General features: G+C 40.1%; 1 protein-coding gene across 2 annotated transcripts in view; it reads left to right on the top strand.

Moving 5' to 3' along the window:
* Positions 1-22,036, top strand: part of CRACD (capping protein inhibiting regulator of actin dynamics) — a 280,351-nt gene that overhangs the window by 111,207 nt on the left and 147,108 nt on the right. For both annotated transcript variants that reach the window (XM_054683105.2, XM_016951699.4), the window contains exon 2: positions 19,961-20,107. The gene's annotated coding sequence lies outside the window, so the exon portion shown is untranslated. The remainder of the gene's footprint in view (positions 1-19,960; positions 20,108-22,036) is intronic.

The raw sequence follows: 22,036 nt of genomic DNA, 5'->3' as shown, positions 1-22,036 counted from the left end.
TCTCAAAACAAAGCAAAACAAAAAACAATAGTCTCTTCTGACCCCCCTATAATCTGCTGGGCATGGTCCTACATAGTACCTACAGTCTCATCTCCTTGAGTTAAAAAATATTAAAATATTAAAAATAACTTTATTGTTATTGTTATTTTTTGAGACGGAGTTTCACTGTTGTTGCCCAGGCTGGAGTGCAATGGCACAATCTAGGCTCACCGAAACCTCCACCTCCCGGGTTCAAACGATTCTCCTGCCTCAGCCTCCTGAGTAGCTGGGATTACAGGCATGCGCCACCACGCCTGGCTAATTTTGTATTTTTAGTAGAGACGGGGTTTCTCCATGTTGGTCAGGCTGGTCTTGAACTCCCAACCTCAGGTGATTCGCCCGCCTCGGCTTCCCAAAGTGCTGGGATTACAGCCGTGAGCCACTGTACCCGGCCAAAAATGACTTTCATTGGAATTTTTTTCTAAAACTTAATGCATATTTGTCTAATGTAAGCAATTATACCAGAAAAATCCTAGCTAAGTCACTCCCATATTTTGATTTTTTTTTTTTGAAGAAGTCTCATTCTGTCGCCCAGGCTGGAGTGCAGTGGCGCGATCTCCACTCACCGCAACCTCCAATTCCTGGGTTCAAACAATTCTCCTGCCTCAGCCTCCTGAATAGCTTGAATTACAGGCATGTGCCACCACATCTGGCTAATTTTTGTATATTTTTGTAGAGACAGGGTCTTGCCATGTTGCCCAGGCTGGTCTCAAACTCCTGAGCTCAAACAGTCTGCCCACCTCAGCCTCCCAAAATGCTGGGATTACAGGTGTGAGCCACCGTGCCTGGCCACTACCTGCTTTTTAAATCAAGCTATTTATAAAGTTTATATTAATATGAACAGACCCTCGCCTCCTGTCTGCAGAAGACAGATGCTGCATGATGGATCATTAAGGCACTAAATAAAAGGGCACTGAATGCAGGTTTGACTTGGGCTTTTGCCCCATCAGCTATGTTGTCTTTGGGCAAGCTGCTTAAACCTTGGGAGTCCCAGTTTCTTAATCAGTAAAGTGAGGACAGTCATGCCTACCTTTCCCAGGTATTAAACAAATGAAATGATTTGACGTGCGTATGTGCACCTGTTACGTGATAAACTCTGAGCCTGTTCACCTCTGCCTCTGGTGCAGCTTCCTGCTCAGTGCTCCTTGTACCCTGGACTCCTGCCATTTGAACCTCCTGCACTTCGTTAATAGGCTGGAATACCTTGTGCGTGTTTCCTCAGTACCTTTTATCTTGAACCTGTTCACCAATGCAGGAGGAAGATGCAGAAGAAGATAAAGCATTCCACACAAAGGTTTTATCTGGGCATTCTGGATATAGTAAGAAAACTACAGAAATATTCCTCATCCTAAATAAGATTTGTAGTTTTAAAAAAACTCATTAATGTCTTTAAAGAAAGTAATTAACTGAAAAGTGTTCATTATTCTTGGTAATGGTAATAACTAGTTCTCGGTCTATGGATTTGTAGGGGTAACTCAGCGAGATGTTTGTTTTTATAGGAAGATCACTTAATGAAAGTGATTCTATCAGAAAGGACTAAAATAATATTTTGCTTTTGCATAAATTTACATGTTTAGGCAATGTGTAAAATTAGGAGGGCCTGTGGAAAGAAAGAACTGTTTCATTCTTGTGTTTGAGGTTAAGGAAAAAAAAAGCAACCCAGATTGATGTAATTTGGAGCTTGAGAATGATTTTTTTTACACATGCCCACCAGACTATTCACATTACTAGCAAATGAAATCTCTTCATTTTTAAACTCTTAATTTTTTTTTTTCCCTGAGATGGAGTCTCACTATGTCACCCAGGCTGGAGTGCAGTGGCACAATTTCAGCTCACTGTAGCCTCCGCCTCCTGGGCTCAAGCGATTCTGCTGCCTCAGCCTCCCAAGTAGCTGGAATTAAAGGCACCTGCCACAACTACCCCACACTCTGCTGACTTTTATGTTTTTAGTGAAGATAGAGTTTCACCATGTTGGCCAGGTTGGTCTCGAACTCCTGACCTCAGATGATCCACCTGCCTCAGCCTCCCAAAGTGCTGGGATTACAGGCATGAGCCACTGCACCTAGCCAAAGGGCATTTTTTTTTTTTTTTTTGAGATGGAGTCTCGCTCTGTTGCGCAGGCTGGAGTGCAGTGGCATGATCTCGGCTCACTGCAACCTCTGCCTCCTGGGTTTAAGTGATTCTCCTGTCTCAGCCTCCCGATTAGCTGGGATTACAGGTGCGTGCCACCATACCCAGCTAATTTTTGTATTTTTAGTAGAGATGGGGTTTCACCTCATTGGCCAGGCTGGTCAGGAACTCCTGACCTCAAGTGATTTGCCCGCCTCGGCCTCCCAAAGTGAATTGTGCTTTGGCACCATTCCGCTTGCGCATTCTTTTAGCTAATGTTAACCACAGCCTAACCAGGGCAGGTGAGACTACAAGTACCACTTTGTTGAAAAGCACAATTTTGGATCAGAGATGGGTAGATTTTTATTATTAGGCTCGAATTTTTATTTTTAAAAATTATTACTATTTTTTTTTTTAGAAACAGGGTCTCACTTTGTTGCCCAGGCTGGAGTGCAGGGGTACAATCATAGCTCACTGTAACCTTTAACTCCTGGGCTCAAGGGATTCTCCCGCCTCACCCTCCCAAGTAGCTAGGACTATAGATGTGCACCACCATGCCCCTGCTAATTGTTGTGTTTTTTTTTGTTTTTGTTTTAAGAAATAGGGGTCTGGCTATGTTGTCCAGGCTGGTCTTGAACTCTTGGTCTCAAGATCCTCCCACCTTGGCCTGCCAAAGCACTGGGATTATAAGCATGAGCCACCATGCCTAGCTGGGCTTGAATTTTTAAATTGAATCATTTGGATTTAACCTTCACAATTCTTTCTTTTTCATAATATCCTTTGAAACAAGTAAGTAGTTAAGAGCCAAGGCTAATACAGATAAATCCTTAACTTGGAGCCCACCTGGTACAACTTCACTTTCCATTATAGGACATAATTACTGAAGCCTGCCTTGTCCAAGGTTTCGTACTGTGCTTTTCACAGTGGGGGACAGCAGAGATGAGGCATTCAACATCCCACCTGTCAAGGAGTTTAAATTCTAGTAAAAGTTTACAATTTAGAAATAATCAGCCAAAATGTTGTTTAATTTGTTGGTTGGGGTAGAGTGCTCTGCCTTAGAGATAGGGATTGGCAAACTTCTTCTGTAAAGGGCCAGATGGTAAACGTTTTAGGCTTTTGGGCCAAGTGGTCTCTGATACAAGTACTCAATTCTGCTGTTGCAGAGGAAAAGCAGTGTAGACATTACTTTAATGAATGGGCATGGCTGTCGTCAGTAAAATCTTGTTTGCAAAAACAGACTGTGGGCCACATGTGACCAATGGGCTGTAATTTGCCACCTCTGCTCTGGGGCATGGCCTCTTCACCCCCCACGCTACTCTGAGACCTCTTTCAGCCTTAGGAGATGCCTCATGAGCATCTTCTCTGTGCCAGGTAGATGAGGAAAATGAGTCTCTGCCTTCGAGACGTTCCAAGGAGAGAAAAAGATAGAGTAAGACATTTAACCTCTGACAATGACTCAATTTTAAAGCTATAAATATTCAGCCTGGGCAACAGTGAGTCCCGTCTTCAAAAAAAAAGCTAAAAATATTGATACATAATATTTTTCCTCATACAGCACAGATGTGCAGATTGATGAGATGGTTTGTGTAAAATATTTTGATTTACTCAGCTGAATATCATTTGTAATGTGAAATTGATGCTTGTCCTTTAACAATCTCAAAGGAAATGAGTAAATAAACCAATCTATCCTTTGTTCATATAGAGTCCCCTTATGTTAAAAAAAGTAACAATTTTTATCTAGTTTGATTGCTTCATTTTATTTTTATGAAGCACTTTAAAAAGTTTTGTTTTATGACATTTTCTAATGGGACCAAATTGCTTTTAAAATTTTATTTCTTAATACAATGAGAAAAAATATCTGTATAATTCAGGAACACTGCAGTATGCACTCAGCAAGTTACAAATCCATGATATCTTCCTGTTATTTTGATTTTCTGAGTTATGCAAGTTCTTTGTGTGTATCTTTTCTTTTTTTTGAGACAGAGTCTCACTCTGTCTCCCAAACTGCAGTGCCATGGCACAATCTCAGCTCACTGCAACCTCTGCCTCCTGGGTTCAAATGATTCTCATGCCTCAGCTTCCAGAGTAGCTGAGATTACAGGCCCATGCCACCATGCCCAGATAATTTTTTTGTATTTTTAGTAGAGACGGGGTTTCACCATGTTGCCCAGGCTGGTCTGGAGCTCCTGGCCTCAAGTGATCTGCCACCTCAGCCTCCCAAAGTGCTGGGATTACAGGTGTGAGCCAGTGCCTGACCTTTGTATCTAATGGGCATTCTGACACTTGTAGAGCTTCTGTAAAAATAGACAGGAAGTTTCAGACATATACTTTTGCTGGTACAGGAGACAATTTTTTTTTTTTTTTTGAGACGGAGTCTTGCTCTGTCGCCCAGGCTGGAGTGCAGTGGCGCAATTTCGGCTCACTGCAAGCTCCACCTCCCAGGTTCACGCCATTGTCCTGCCTCAGCCTCCCCAGTAGCTGGGACTACAGGGGCCCGCCACCAAGCCCAGCTAATTTGTTGTATTTTTAGTAGAGATGAGGTTTCACCGTGTTAGCCAGGATGGTCTCAATCTCCTGACCTCGTGATCCACCTGCCTCGGCCTCCCAAAGTGCTGGGATTACAGGCGTGAGCCACCGCACCTGGCCCAGGAGATAATTTTTTAATTGCTCAAAAAACTGTATATTCAGAAATGAAAATGAGCTACTGATACGTGCAACAACGTGGAAGAATCTCCATAGCATTAGGCGGAGTGCAAGAAGCTGGGCACAAAAGGGAGCCATACTGTATGATTCCATGTATATGACATTTGGGAGAGAGCAAAACTATAGGGACAGAAATCAGATCAGTGGGTACCAGAGGTTGGGGACGGAGGATGGGATCGACTACAGAAGGAGTATGAGGGAACTTTTTGGAGTGGTGGAAATGTTTTATACCTTGATTGCAGTGTGGTGACATTATTGTGCATGTATGTGAGCTGTATACATAAGAAGGGTGGTAAGTTATACCTCAGTAAGCCTGATCAAAACTGTTATAGAGTTTCTCAGGCAAAGATAAATGGAGAATCAACCTAAAAGGTTCTAATAAATTGCTCTTCAGGTTAAATTCTGAATGCAATTTGGTTCAGAGTCCTCCATTTGTTTCCTTTCAGACAGACCTAGTGAGAACATCTGGGCAGGACTGATCTCTGAAATCAAGTGGGAGGAAAGAGAAACAACTTGGGCAGTTGGAATGTCCTGACCCAGATGGCAGTTTCTGGCCATTCTTTGCAGATTCCAGAGCAGCTCTTGTTTCACTGTGTTAAGGAAGTTCAGGTGAATTTTATCACTTTCTGCCATCGTCAGTCTGACCTACCCGCATCTTTACCTCCAACTGCCTGGGAAAATGAAAGGTGCAGACTGCAGGCACTTTAGCAGACACATTACTGCCTTCAGTGATGTTTCTCGGCCTAGTGGTTTAAAGAACATCCACTGAGAGTCTGTTCTTAGCTGGGCACTGACGTAGCAGCAACAGACAGAAATCCCTGCTCCTCCGGAGCTCACATCTACAGGATGGCTAACAGCTCTCATTTATTAAGTGCTTACTGTGTGCCAGGTGCTATGTGTACTGACTCATTCAATCCAGGAAACCATTGATTATTAATAATGATTATCACCATTGCCATGTAAAGGTGAGGAAGCTGAAGCACTAAGATTTAAGTAACTTACCCAAGGACACACAGTTAGTATGCAGCAGATTACTGCTAAGTCCATGCTTTTAGCTACATTGGCTCTCTGAGCAGTGTGCCAGTCAGCGAAAAGGTTATACCTTTAAGAGACCCAGAATCTCAGTACTTCATGCATTAGGGAATAACTTTAAGGTTAAATAAAGCTATCCTATTTATGTAGAAAGAGTTATCTCATGAGAAAAAAGTCAAATAACATTAATAATTTACCGAAAAAGAAATGCTACTCAACATACATATAGAAAAATGTTTACCTTACAAAGAAATTAAAAAATAATATTTTGCTTATTAAATTAGCAAGCAAAGAGTTCAAATGGAGACAGCAAAAACTAATTCATTGCTAGTGGAAATTGAATTTGTTTTGTAAGAGACAGGGTCTCAATCTGTTGCCCAGCCTGCAGTGTAGTAGCACAATTATAGCTTACTGTAGCCTGGAACTCTTGGGCTTAAGCAGTCGTCCTTTCTCAACCTCCAGAGTAGATAGGATTATAGGCACACAACACTACACCTAACTAATAAAAAAATGTTTTTTTGTAGAGATGGGTTTTTTTCTATGTTTCCAAGGCTGGTCTTGAACTCCCAGCCTCAAGCGATCCTCCCTTCTTAGCCTCCCAGATTACAGGTGTGAGCCACTGTACCCAGCTGGAAATATAAATTAATATAGTTTGGAAGGCAGTTTGCATTCTGAGCCTTAACCATATTTATTTCTTTTAACCCAATTTTTTCACTTATATGATTTTATCTTTTGGAAGTAGTCCAAAATATGGAAAAAGTTATGTGCAGCAAAGATATTTGTTGCAGTGCTATTTTAAAAAATGAATACAATGGGAAGATCCTAAGTGTCCAACAACAGATGAACAGATAAGTAAATTAAGAAATACTCATTTGGCTGGGTATGGTGGCTTAAACCTGTAATTCCAGCATTTTGGGATGCTGAGGTGGGTGGATCACCTGAGGTCAGGAGTTCAAGACCAGCCTGCCCAACATGGTAAAACCCCGTCTCTACTAAAAATACAAAATTAGCTGGGTGTGGTGGTGCCTGCCTATAATCCCAGCAACTCGGGAGGCCGAGACAGGAGAATCACTTAAACCTAGGAAGCGGAGGTTGCAGTGAGCCACACCACTGCACTCTAGCCTGGGTGAGACAGAGAGACACTCTGTCTCCATAAAAAAAAAAAAAAAAACCATTTAATGGAGTATTACACAGGCAATTACAATGATAGTAGCAGCAAGGACAATTTAGTAGCATGGAAAAATACAAAACATTAGCTGTAAAAATTGTTTTTAAAGGAAGAATGCAACATTGCATGTAAAATATAATGAAAACTTTTTAAGGCAGAGAAAAGGGCCTTCAGCTACAGTTTTCAGTTTTCAAACTTCATCTGTGAATCTTACAATACTAAATAAAGCACCATACTCAGAAATTCTGACTTAATAAGTATGGGACAGTGCTCTGAAATCTGCTCATCTGACAGGCACCTGAGGTGATTCTGGTGTGAATGTCCATCCATCAGACTCTAAGAACACTGTCTTGAAAAAACTACACTGACAAAGTTTTAGTGGGATTGTGGGTAATATTTTTCACTTCTTGATTTTTCTTTTGTGATTATTTACTACTTTTATAATGAGAAAAGGAAATTTTAAGTTTACCTTTATTATACAATTTATGAAATTACCAATAGATTTATAAGTTATTTCATTTTTTTCAAAAAAGCTGTGTTATATCTGTAGAACTATTAAAAAGCACGTGACAGATCCACATTGTACTGATATGCAACAGATCTCCAAGTTATTTTAAGAGAAAACAGAAATGTGTAGGACAATGTGTATCTAACTTATTAAACTGGATATTGCCAAATTATAATTGTATATATGTATGGGCTATAAAGTGGTGCTATGATATATGTATACAATGTGGCATGATTGAATCAAGCTAATTAACATATCATCATCTCAAATACCACTTATTCTTCCTGTCTAACTGTAACTTTGTACCCTTTGACCAGCATCTGCCTGTTAGCTCCCCTCCCCAACTTCTGGTAACCACCATTCTGCTCTCTGCTTCTATGATTTGGATCATGTTAGATTCCTCATATCAGCAATAATACGTGGTATTTGTCTTTCTGTGCCTAGCTTATTTCATTTAACATAATGTCCTCTAATTTCATTCAAGTTGTCGCAAATGATAGGATTTCCCTCTTTTCAAAGTCTGAATAGACTATTCACAAAGCCAATATGTGGAAACAACCTAAATATTCACCAACAGATGAATGGACTTAAAAAATGTGACATATGTATACACAGTAATATTATTCAGCCTTAAAAGAGAAGGAAATCCTGCAATACACAACATGGATGAACCTTGAGGAAATTATGCTAAATGAAATAAGTCAGTTAATTTTATTTATTGACCTAGTATCCTAAAACCCTGGGAAACTCACATATTACTTCTGGTTACCTTTGATAGATTCCTCAGGATTTTCTACATAGATTATCATGTTGTCTGTGTATAAAGATGGTTTTACTTCTTTCTTTCCAATCTGTATCACTTTTATTTCTCTTTCTTGTCTGTTTCACTGACTATGACCTCTACTACAATGTTAAAGAGAAGTAGAGAGTATAGACAATTTTGCCATGTTGCCAATCTTGGGAGGAGATCATTCAGCCTTTTATCAAGTAGGATGTTAGCTGTAAGTTTTTCATAGATGCTCTTTATCAGGGTGAGGAAACTGTCTTGTATTCCCAGTTTTAAAATCATTTTTATTAGAAAAGGATGTTGTTTTTTGTTAAATGTTTTTTCTGCAACTCTTTAAGATTTTTTTTCTTCTTTTTGTCTGTTAATATTGTAAATTACACTGATTGTGAACCGACCTTGCATTCCTGGGATAAGCACCACTTGGACATAATATATTATCCTTTTACCATATTGCAGAATTCAAATTACCAATTTTTAACTTAATGCTTGCATTTATGTCCGTAAGGAATATTGCTCTCTAGCTTTCTTACCATGTATTTGTTTTTGGTATTAGGATTATGCTGGTCTCATAAAATGAGTCTCATTGAAAAAAATAAGAATAAAGGCTTAACAGTATTCACATATATATGTCATTTTATTTATCTTTTTGTCCACTGATGGATATATATATTATCTGCATATTCAACTATATATATAATTATATATAACTATGTAACTACATATATAATATAAATTTATATATATAAAACTATAGTTGTATATGCAAAGGATCCCTAGAAAGACACAAAGAAATTGGAACCATTCATTCCTTTCCTACCTTTAGGTCAAGGGGATTCAGGAATGCAGAAAGATTTTCCCCTATCATACTACTGCTGTGATACTATGGATGAGTAGATGAATGGGCATGAGAGCTAGCCTGAGAACCTAATGACCGTTTATCACATAGCTTCCATAGAAAAAAGTCATCGGTAGTTCAGCAACAAACTTCACAAGCCAATATATTAAACAAGTCAAATTATTTAAGGTTACAGACTACCTGTGTTGATGGGGCTCACTACAAAGGCATTCCTGAAGTGGGTAAGATTCATTAGGGGCTGAGGTGTGGAGGGATCAGTGGAAATCTGTTCCCACTGCCAGAGAACAAACAAATAGGCAGTAAGTTGTTTCTTCGTAGCTGAATCAGGAAGAATCTCTACTATATTCTGAAATCCCAACAAAGGAGACTAGGGATGAGCTGATTTAGAGGAAATGAAAATATGAGAATGGAAATTCAAGACAGTTCCATATGGAAGGCCATATGGTTACAGTTTTGGGAACAAGCATCATATCTAAAGTATAAATAATTTTTATCATCTAATCAGGAGCCTTGAGTTTCTAGCATTAGCTCGGGGAATAGTACTCTCAAAAGGAAAGGCTCTTTGGTGGTCCATGTACCTCCCATGCCCAGAGAACAGGTTCATGAACCCATGCCAGGCCTATCTTTTCATGCCTGAACTTTAGAGTTTCCTTTAAGAGTATTGGTTTTGTTTTGAGACAGGGTCTGGCTCTGTCACCCAGGCTGGAGTGCAGTGGTGCTATCTTCGCTGATGGCACCTCTACCTCCCAGGCTCAAGCAATCTTCCCACCGCAGCCTCCCAAGTAGCTGGGACTACAGGTGCACACCACCACACCCAGCTAATTTTTGTATTTTTTTGTAGAGATGGGGTTTTGCCATGTTGCTCAGGCTGGTCTCGAACTCCTGAGCTCAAGCCATTCACCTGCCTTGGTGTCCCAAAGTGCTGAGATTACAGGCACCACGACTGGCCCGTTAAGAGTATTGTTAATCTTTAGCCATTTGTTCTGCAGCGAAGTATCAGGGAGATGAGTTTGTTTCCTAAGATGTGCTTGTGAACAGTTGCCTTTGAGAAGTTGAAAATAAAGAAGCAGATCAGTTTACTCATCTGTAATTCAAACAACCAGCAGGGGTATTTATCTGGTGAGCTACTTTGCTGAAAAGAATTGAATGAGTTCAGTTTATGATACTTAGGTTCTGTTTGTACTTTCACTGAGTAGAAGAACAACAACAACAACCACAACAAAAAAACCCTCCTTTTTCCTTCCTCCTCTTCCTCCTCCATCCCCTGTAATGGAATAACATTCGAATGCCAACATCACAAACACAGAGGACCCTTCGTTTCTTGGCTTGCCACTCCCTGCCTGTCACATGCCTTCTGGTTTGACTGGAGTAATCCTGGTAGAATCCACGTAGCTCTGAAGAGTGGGTATTCTGAAGAGCGCAGGTTCTTTGAGGGGATGATACATGTTCAGGTGCTCTGTTGGGAGTGGGTACCACGAATCACAGTGGTAGTGGCAATGTTAAGTGGAAGGTCCAGGGAAAAACCAAGAGTTCTCTGTGCTGCTCATTGAAAATAGGGAGGCTTAGAGATCTGGGTATCATTTTGGATACTTTTGGTATAGTCATTTTATATACTTTTGGTATTGGGTATAGAAAATCTTGGCTAGGTAAAGAGGGGCTGGATTTTGGGGGAACTCGAATGGCAGACTCAGACATTTATTCTGTGAATAGACTGGGTGCAGTGGTTTGCACCTGTAATCTCAGCACTTCGGGGAGGGAGAGAAAGGAGGGTTGCTTGAGGCCAGGAGTTTGAGACTAGCCTTGACAACATAGCAAGACCCTATCTCTACAAAAAATTAAAAATTAGCCAGGCATGGTGGTGTGTGCCTGTAGTAGTCCCAGCTTGAGGCTGAGGCGGGAGGATCGCTTGAGCCCAGGAGCTCGAGGTTACAGTGATCTGTGATTGTGCCACTGCACTCCAGACTGAGCAGCAGAATGAGACCCTATCTCTTAAAAAACTATTACGTGAATAATGGGGAGTCATCACGTGTTTTGTAAATAGGGGGTAATTTAACACAAGGAGAATTGGCTGAATTAATCTGGCAGTAATGTTTAGGGTTCAACAGAGGCAGACAAACTAAATAATAGGATGCTGCAGCAAGTCATGCATGAGTAGGTGGGATTCTGCATCATGGTGGTGACAGAGATAACAGATTAAAGGGACATTCAAAGAAAGAAACAAATAAGATTTTTAAAAAAACTGATCGGGCATGGAAAATGACAAAGAATGAAAAAGCAGAATGACAGAGATCGTCTTAGAAAGACCATGATCATTATATGACGAGTTAATGGGTGTAGCACACCAACACTGCACATGTATAAATATGTAACAAACCTGCACATTGTGCACATTTACCCTAGAACTTAAAGTATAATAAAAAAAAAAAGAAAGACTATGGTCATTATAGCTGACGAGGAACAGATACTTACTGTGAATATTTATCAGTGGAGGAGCAAAAGAGTATGTAAAAACAACCAGGAAGACACAGTATCAAAGAAACTAAAGGAACAGTTTCAAGTAGTGTTGTCCAGTTAGCAGCATCATAGATTAGGGGGGCTGTAGATCAGAGACTGGTGGGTGTCAAGACAAATGCAAATTGAGCAACGGTTTTTATTTTGGGATTCACAGGTTATTGGTGACTTTGAAAAGTGCAATTTGAGTAGAATGATCAGATAGGTGAGGTTGGGGGTAAAGGAGTGAACAATGCTGAGATGGTGGAGATAACAAGTATGGACAATTTGCCACTGAAGTTTCACAACAAAAGGAGGAAGATAAATAATAATGAATAGTGGTAAGCTTACAGACTATCAACATTGTAGCTTAGCTAAGAAATGTTCCCTGTGCAGACAAATAGTAGAAAATTATAAGATCTAGGGGTGGTGGTGGGGAGTTTCAACCATATGCCTGCCTCCGTCCTGTGGGTAAGGCACCTGTGAAGATGTTTCCATGTGCTTATGGTTTCAGATTTTCCACCTTTATAGCTCCAAACACACAGCTTTAAGGAGGTCTGTTGAACCTGCATGTTCCCCAGAAGTTCTGTTGGGGAAGAGGCTGGGGAAGGCAGGAGATGGAGGAACAGAATTTCTGTACTCCTGCTGGTGCGTGGAGGTATGGCGGTACCTTTGAGCGTTTTTCTTTTTTTTCTTTTTTTCAACTTTACAGTATAACTTTAAATCTAGCCAAGGCTGGAAATGGGTCTCCTGTCCCAAAGTTCAGATCATTCCTGCAGTACCCTTCTGTTAGTTGGGGAGTCGCAGAGGAATAAAAGGAAGATAGTATCACTATTTAGGTCCCACTGTCCACTAAAACCGCTTCTTTTGCCAATTGCTATTGAGAATGGGCTGAGAAGACACTGCTCAAAGTGACCACATTGTATTTGCCTGAAAAACTGAAGCCATCTTGATGGGAACCTAATTCTGCATGGCGGGAAACAGCAAGCAGCACAGTTACTGCTGCTGGGCAGAAATCTTCTGAGTAATTCAGCTGTATTTTCTCTGTTACAATCTGTTCTCAAGTGCCAGGTCACAGGCATCATGACTTGCAGAAGTAAATGAATCTTGGAGATGTGGTTCTAACACCCAGCCTTTCTTTTTTTGAGACAGAGTTTCGCTCTTGTTGCCCAGGCTGCTTTGCAATGGCATGATCTCGGCTCACCGCAACCCCTGCCTCCCGGGTTCAAGCAACTCTCCTGCCTCAGCCTCCTGAGTAGCTGGGATTACAGGCATGTGCCACCACGCCCAGCTAATTTTTTTTTTTTTTTGAGACAGCATCTTGCTCTGTCACCAGGCTGGAGTGCAGTGGCGTGATCTCGGCTCACTGCAACCTCCACCTCCTGGGTTCAAGCGATTCTCTTGCCTCAGCCTCCTGAGCAGCTGGGACTACAGGTGCGTGCCACCATGCCCAGCTAATTTTTGTATTTTTAGTAGAGACGGGTTTTCACCATGTTGGCCAGGATGGTCTCAATCTCCTGACCTCATGATCTGCCCACTTCAGCCTCCCAAAGTGCTGGATTACGGGCATGAGCCACTGTGCCCGGCCTAATTTTGTATTTTTAGTAGAGACGAGGTTTCTCCATGTTGGTCAGGCTGGTCTCGAACTCTCAACCTCAGGTGATCCGCCCGCCTCGGCCTCCCAAAGTGTTGGGATTACAGGCGTGAGCCACCGCGCCCGGCCAACACCCAGCCTTTCTGACTGTTAGACTGAAAATTTGAAACGCAGGCAACTTTCTCTTAGCACTTGTTTTTTAGGGTGACCCCACAGATCGCAGGAGCTGTGAAACATCCTGTACACAACCGTAGCAAATGGAAAAAAGTCAAAGAAGTTTACCTTTGAGTATACATGCTCTGAGTTCACTGAGGATCACATTGCTCTTCCTTCTCCTTCAAAACATGCATTGCCTCATTCTTGCTGATTTTGTTCCTGTATTTGAAAAAGTGCCCAGATGCATTCATTCTTGAATTACAAATTGTTAACATTTCAGGTGTTCTGTAAAGTTATCCCTGAGGATATGAGAAAGGAAATTAATAGAGATGGGTGTTGAACTCCAAATATGAGTGTTCAACAGAACAAGTTGTAAATTGCTTTCTCATCAGCAAATGGGTTTCCATGAAGCTACTTCATTTTAGATGACACCTCGCTATATTAAATGTGTTTAGAGCTTCATCAGGCCTATTTTGTCTAAATGAGAAGAAACTGAAGAAAGGAAAACCAGATTTCAGACTTGAAACCATACATAGACATACAGTCAAAGCTCATTATTTATGGATTCCATATTTGTCAATTTGCCCACTTGTTAAAATTTATTTGTAATAATTGGTAAACATTTATTTGCTTTCACTTCTTTTGCATATATGCCCAGAATTGCATATATGCAAATTGCTAGATAATGTGGTCATTTTATTTTAAATGTTTTTAGAGACACCATACTGATTTTTGTGTCCACTGTACGTTTTACATTCCTACCAACAGGGTACAAGAAGGGCTTCAATTTTTCTGCATCCTCACCAACACTTGTTATTTTCTGTATCTTTGATAATGGCCATCCTAGTAGGTGTGAGGTGGTATCTCATCGTACTTTTGATTTGTATTTCCCTAATGATTAGTGACGTTGAGCAACTTGTCATGCACTAATTTGGAATTGATGTATCTTTGGAGAAATATTTATGCAAATCCTTTGTCCATTAAATAAATTGGGTTGTTTGTTACTGAGTTGTAGGAGTCACACTAGAATGGTTCAAACTAAAGTCTGGCAACACCATTTTTTTAAATGCATGCTTCTTTTTTTGATTTTTAAATTTTTAATGGATACATAATAGTTGTACATATTTATGGGGTACATGGTATATTTTGATACAAGCATATAATGTGTAATGATCAAATCAGGGTAACTGGCACATCCATCACCTCAGACCTTTATCAGTTCTTTGTGTCGGGAGCATTTGAAATCCTGTCCTCCAGCTATTTTGATATATACAATAAATATTGTTAACTAAATTGCCCTATTATGCTACTGAACACTTATTCTATCTAACTGTATCTTTGTACCCATTAATCAACTCCTCGTCATCCCCCTCTCCCTGCTTCCCTTCTTAGCCTCTGGTAACTATCATTCTACTCTGTAGGAACATGAGATCAATTTTTTAAATCCCACATGTAAGTGAGAATGTGATATTTGCCTCTCTGTTTCTGGCATATTTCACTTAACCTAATGTCTAGTTCCATCCATGTTGCTGCAAATGACAGGATTTCATTTTTTATGGCTAAATAATATTCCATTGTGTGTATATATAACACATATTCTTTATGCATTCATCTGTTGATGGACACTTAGGTTAATTCTGTATCTTGGCTATTGTGTGAATAGTGCTTCAATAAACATGGGAGTACAGTGTATTAGTCTGTTTTCACACTGATATAAAGAACTACCTGAGACTAGGTAATTTATGAAGAAAAGAGGTTTAGTAGACTCACAGTTCCACAGGCTTAACAGGAAGCATGATTGGGAGGCCTCAAAAAATTTACAATCATGACAGAAGGTGAAGGGGAAGCAAGGCATGTTTTACATGGTGGCAAGAGAGAAAGAGTGAGGCGGGAAACTGCCACACTTTTAAACTATCAGATCTTGTGAGAATTCACTCACTATCACGAGAACAGCATGGGGGAAATCCATCCCCATGATCCAGTCACCTCTCACTAGGCCCCTCCCCTGACAGGTGGGGATTACAATTTAACATGAGATTTGGGTGGGGACACAGAGCCAAACCATAACATACAGATATCTGTTTGATACACTGATGTTCTTTTGGATATATTAACATATGCAGCAGTGAGATTGCTGGATCATATGGTAGTTCTCTTCTTAGTTTTTTGAGGAACCTCCATACTGTTGTCCATAGTGGTTGTACTAATTTACATTCCCACCAACAGTGTACATTCTCCTTTCTCTGCATCCTTGCCAGCATATATTACTTCCTATCTTTTTGTTAATAGCAATTTTAACTGGTGTGAGATAATATCTTATTGTGGTTTTTGATTTGCATTTCCCTAATGATTAATATACCTACTTGCCACTTGGATGTCTTTTGCCATTTTAATTCAGTTTCTTTAGCAGAAGTTCTGTTTTTTAATTTTTTTAAATTTTTAAAATTTTTGTGGGTATGTAGTTATGAATTACATGAGATATTTTGCTTCAGGCATGCAATACATAATAATCACATCAGGGTACACACACAGGATATCCTCTTTTGTCATTTTTAAATCAAATTATTTGTTTTTAGCTGTTGAGTTGTTAGAGTTCTTTATATATTCTGGTTATTAATCCCTCGTCAGATGGATAGTTTGCAAATGTTTTCTCACATTCTGTTGGTTGTCTCTTCGTTTGTTGTTTTCCTCGCTATGCAGAAGCTTTTTAGCTCAATGTAATCCCAATTGCAAATTTTTGCTTTGGTTGCCTGTGCCTTTGAGGTCTTACTCAATAACTTTGTCCAGGCCAATGTCCTGAAGCATTTCCCCACTGTTTTCTTGTAGTAGTTTCATAGATTCAGGTCTTACATTTAATCTTTAATTCATTTTTATTTAATGTTTGTATATGGTGAGATATAGAGGTCTGGTTTTAGTCTGTATATAGATATCCAGTTTTCCCAGCATCATTTATTGAAGAGACTGTTTTCTCCCCAGTGTGTGTTCTTGGTGCCTTTGTTGAAAATTATTTGGTTATAAAAGTGTGAATTCATTTCTGGGTTGTCTATTCTGTTCCATTGGTCTATGTGTCTATTTTTAAACCAGTACCATGCTGTTTTAGATATTATAGCTTTGTAGTATATTTTGAAATAAGGTAGTGTGATGACTCCAGCTTTGTTCCTTTTGCTTAGTTTTCTTTAGCTATTCAGGGTCTTTTGTGGTTCCATGTGAATTTTAGCATTGCATTTTCTATTTCTCTGAATAATGTCATTGGCATTTTGATAGGGATTTCATTGAATCTATAGATCACGTTAAGTAGTATGGGCATTTAACAATATTAATTCTTTCAAACTATGAGCATGGAATATCCTTCCAATTTCTTTTTTTTTTTTTTTTTTGAGATGGAGACTCGCTCTGTCATCCAGACTGGAGTGCAGTGGCACAATCTCTGCTGACTGCAAGCTCCGCCTCCCAGGTTCACACCATTCTCCTGCCTCAGCCTCCTGAGTAGCTGGGACTACAGGCACCCACTACCACACCCGGCTAATTTTTTTGTTTTTGTATTTTTAGTAGAGATGGGGTTTCACTGTGTTAGCCAGGATGGTCTCGATCTCCTGACCTTGTGATCCACCCGCCTCAGCCTCCCAAAGTGCTGGTATTACAGGCATGAGCCACCGAGCCTGGTGCAATTTCTTTCATTGGTGTTTTATAGTTTTCATTGTAGAGATCTTTTAATTCTTTGGTTAAATTTATACCTAGGTATTCTTTTTGTAGGTTTTGTAAATGAGATTACTTTCTAGATTTCTTTTCCAGATTGTTAACTGTTGGCATATAGAAATACTACTGATTTTTGTATGTTAATTTTGTATTCTGCAACCTTACTGAATTTATCAGTTCTAACAGTTTTTTTTAGAGCCTTTAGATTTTTCTAAATATAAGATAATGTCATCTGCAAACAAGTACAATTTGACTTCTTTCTTTGCAATTTGGATGCCCTTTATTTCCTTTTCTTGTCTAATTGCTCTATCTAGGACTTCCAGTACTATGTTGAATAAAAGTGGTGAAACTGGGCATCCCTGTCTTGTTCTAGAGCTTAGAAGAGAGGCTTTCAATTTCCCCTGTTCAGTGTGATGCTATCTTTTGGTTTGGTTTTGTCATACATGGCCTTTATTGTCTTCAGGTATGTTCCTTTTATACCCAGTTTCTTGAGGATTTTTATCATAAAGCAATGTTGAATTTCATTGAATGCTTTTTAGGAGGCATCTATTGAAATCATCATATAGTTTTTGTCTTTTATTCTGTTAATGTGATGTGTTGATTTGTGTATGTTGAACCATTTTTGCATTCCTGGGGTGAATCCCACCTGATCATGGTAAATGATCATTTCAATGTGATGTTGACTGTGGTTTGATGGTATTTTGTTGAGGATTTTTGCATCTTTTTTATGTCTTTGGTTTTGGTATGAGGGTAATGATGCCCTTGTAAAATAAGTGTGGAAGTATTCCCTTCTTTCCAATTTGTCGGAACAGTTTGAGTAGAACTGGTATTAATTTTTCTTTAAATGCTTGGTAGAATTTAGCAGTGAAGCCATCAGGTTCTGGGCTTTCCCTAATGAGAGACTTTTTATTGCTACTTCAATCTTGTTACTTTTTATTTGGCTGTTCAGATTCTCTATTTGTTCAATCTTGGTAGGTTGCATGGATGTAGGAGAGTAACCATTTCATCTAGGTTTTCCAATTTATTGTTGTACAATTGTTCATAATAGTCTCTAATGAGCCTTTTTATTTCCATGGTACCTGTTGTAATGCCTTCTTTTCTGTCTCTGATTTTATTTATTTGAGTCTTCTCTCCTTGTTTCTTAGCTTAGGTAAAGATTTGTCAAATTTTTTTATCTTTTAAAAAAGCCAACTTTTTATTTTGTTAATCTTTGGTGGTTTATTGTCTCAATGTTATCTGTTTATGCTCTAATCTTTATTATTTCTCTCCATCTACTAATTTTGGGTTTGGTTTTTTCTTGCTTTTCTAGTTCTGTAAGGTGCCAATGCCAAATGTTGATGAGATTGTGTAAACTAGAACTCTCATATATTACTGATGGGAGTGCAAAATGATACAACCACTTCTGAAAAATGTTTCACAGTTCCTTACAAAGTTAAACCGAGGCAGAATGTTGAGCTCATTTCTTTGCATTTCCCTTCTCTCTGGGATCGCCTCAGCCTGTAAGTTGGACAAAAGGTCCATTCACTTTATGTTCCTCTAAATAGCCACTTTCTGCTAGGTTTCTCAGTAGTTTTGCCCTGTGCCTCCTAAAAAACCAGTGGGTGTCTCAAAAGGAAAAGTGGTACAAAATGTCTGACTTGCCTCAATTTTATTTCCCTTCTCCCTTAAGATCGTGGCTTCTCATGCCCTGGCTGTCTTGGTAGTCCTCCGAAGCCTTTAAACAGATTTTAAAAATAACTTTTGGGCCGGGCGCAGTGGCTCACGCCTGTAATCCCAGCACTTTGGGAGGCCGAGGCGGGCGGATCACGAGGTCAGGAGATCGAGACCATCCTGGCTAACACGGTGAAACCCCGTCTCTACTAAAAATACAAAAAATTAGCCGGGCGTGGTAGCGGGCGCCTGTAGTCCCAGCTACTCGGGAGGCTGAGGCAGGAGAATGGCGTGAACCCGGGAGGCGGAGCTTGCAGTGAGCCGAGATCGCGCCACTGCACTCCAGCCTGGGCGACAGAGCGAGACTCCGTCTCAAAAAAAAAAAAAATAACTTTTGTCCAACTGTTCTAGTTGTATTCAATGAGAAATTGGTCTGCTAGAAGCTAGTCCCTCATAGCCAGAACTGAGAATTCTTCTCTAAGCCCATACAAGCCAACCCCCATCAGGGCTTGACACCCTTGTCCATCCTGAGATTTGGAGTGACTTCGTCCTGTATTGTTGCCCCAGAATGTTGTCTTGTTTCACAGAGCTTTGCAAAGGGCCTGTGTTAATCTGAGGTTGTTTCTTGGACATTTTCTACCTCCATTCCAGCTAAAATCTACATTCGTTACATCCTGGTTTTCATTCAGGCAGCTTTAGAAGGGATTGTGCACTCTCTACCCACAGGAAGCTCATTAACCTAGTTAACTCTGTGATTTGTATTAGAGTAAAAAGGTGCCTTCACTAGGAAATAACCTAATGATTACTGCCTTCACGTCTGCTAAATTGGATTTGTGTCTTCTAGCTTCTTGAATTTTAGTTAAACTACATGAAGAATATATGTGCAATCCTATGTGTAAGCATATGGAAGTCTCAGTATTCAGGGATGTGATTCTTTTAGTCCTCTCAAAAGGGGGAAAGTTAATAATAAATGCTTTTAAAGCTCTATAGTAAATTTTGGCTAAACAGTGCAAATCAAATGTTGGTAAACCTAATTGGAAGACTCATGGAGGGGGAAGAAACCTCTTTTGTGCTGACTTCTGCCAAGGATTGGAAAAGAGATTCATTTTAAAGGCTCCCCAAGAGAGGATTGAAGACATAAAGTTCTTGATGTTTTGTTTTTTTCTCAACAGCTTACAAGAGCAGTGATTCCCAGGCTTTCTCAGCAATGTACCCCATTTCCTGACATTTACGGCTGAAGGTGAAGTTTCCCTTTTGCAAGGAGAAAATTTTGGTGGAGAATTATCCAACAAGAAAAGGACCTGTGGCTATTAAGATAGGTAAGTCTTTTACGTAGAGTATGGAGAGGGAAGTAGCTTATGGAAAAAATGCTAAGGAATGTTTCATTTGTTGTAAGTGGGATTCTAGGACTAGTATGTATTTCACTGAATATCAGGACAAGTGATCCTTGTCATCAGTGATCTAATCCTAGATTGCATTCCCAACTCTTCTACTTACCAGCTGAGTCAACTTGGACAAGTGACTTAAATTCTCTGAACCCCAGTTATTTCATCTATAAAAGAAAGTTTCATGGGAAAAGGTTTTGTAAATGGGAGAGGACATGTAATACAAAAATGTGGTTATCACCCGGGTGCAGTGGCTTGCACCTGTAATCCCAGCACTTTAGGAAGCTGAGGCGGGTGGATCGCTTGGGGTCAGGAGTTCGAGTCCAGGCTGGCTGACATGCTGAAACCCATCTCTACTAAAAATACAAGTCAGTCAGTTGTGGTGGTGGGCACCTGTAGTCCCAGCTACTCAGGAGGCTGAGGCAGGAGAATCGCTTGAACTTAGGAGGCAGAAGTTGCAGTGAGCCAAGATTGTGCCACTGCACTCCAGCCCGGGCAATACAGCGAGACTCTGTCTCAAAAAAAAAAAAAAAAAAAAATGGTTATCATTGTTCATTGTTTTCTTGCTATTAGAAAATTCAATGGAAACAGTGGCCTTGTGTCTCATGGTGCTTTTGAGCCATAGAGCTTGGTCCTGTGAGTTTGGGGAACTTTGTCTTCTGAATGCTGGGAGTGGGAGGCATTCCTCATCTGCCTCCCCTGTAAAAATAACATCATATCAGCCGGGCACGTTGGCTCACGTCTGTAATCCCAGCACTTTGGGAGGCCGAGGTGGGCGAATCACAAGGTCAGGAGTTCAAGACCAGCCTGGCCAACACGGTGAAACCCCATCTCTACTAAAAATACAAAAACAGCTGGGCGTGATGGCGGGCGCCTGTAATCCCAGCTACTTGGGAGGCTGAGGCAGGAGAATCGCCTGAACCCGGGAGGGAGAGGTTGCAGTGAGCCGAGATCTCGCCGCTGCACTCCAGCCTGGGTGACAGTGCAAGACTCCATCTCAAAATAAATAAATAAATAAATAAATAGCATCATATCATTATTTTGGCTGCAGATATCCGCCACTTACTTTTTGTAAGTTGTGGGAAGGGATGGAAGTTAAATATGAGATCAAAGGAAATAAAATAACAACTACCTATCAACAGTGACCTATTACGATAACTACCTGTTAATAAAAACTACTCATTAGTTGTCTTAGTTGCTATGATAAGCATTGTATTGACTATTTGGTTACTTTATTTCATTAAATTCACATACCAAGCTTTGTAAGATGAATGTTACCTCTACCATGAGAGTTCTCCTGGATTGTCAGCACCCCTTAGGGAGTCACTTAAAGAAGATAAAAGTCAGTCTGATTTCTTGTAATTTGAGAGGTTTTATTAGATGGTGGGAGTTTGAAGCTTTTAATTTTTTTCTAATTTTTTACAGTGAACACATACGGCTTCTGTAATAATTAAAGTGGTCATTTGAAAATGAATGATGGATTTTTAGAAATTTTTTTCTTAAGCACCTACAGTGAAGTAGGTACTATTTTTGATGTTTGTTCACATCAGTGCATGGAGCTTAATGTTGTAGCATGGATGGAGATGATAAATAATGCATATAATAAACACATTACTAGGATATTAGAATCCACTGAGAACATGGAGAAAAGAAAAAGTAAAGTAGAGCAAGAGAAGTTGGTTAGTGGGGTGGGAGTGCAAATTGCAGAAGGGGCCTCATCGAGGAAAGGCAGGAAGTCAGGAGTTGGCCCTGGGCCTGTTCCAGGTAGAGGAAGCAGTGGGTGTAAAGGCCCTAAGGAGGGAATGCAGCTGGGGTGTTCCAGCCACAGCCAGGAGCCAGTCAGTGCTGGAGCAGCGTGAGTGG

The sequence above is a fragment of the Pan troglodytes genome, chromosome 3, assembly GCF_028858775.2.
Source record: "Pan troglodytes isolate AG18354 chromosome 3, NHGRI_mPanTro3-v2.0_pri, whole genome shotgun sequence".
Lineage (NCBI taxonomy): Eukaryota > Metazoa > Chordata > Mammalia > Primates > Hominidae > Pan > Pan troglodytes.
This window is presented reverse-complemented; position numbering and strand designations above follow the sequence as displayed.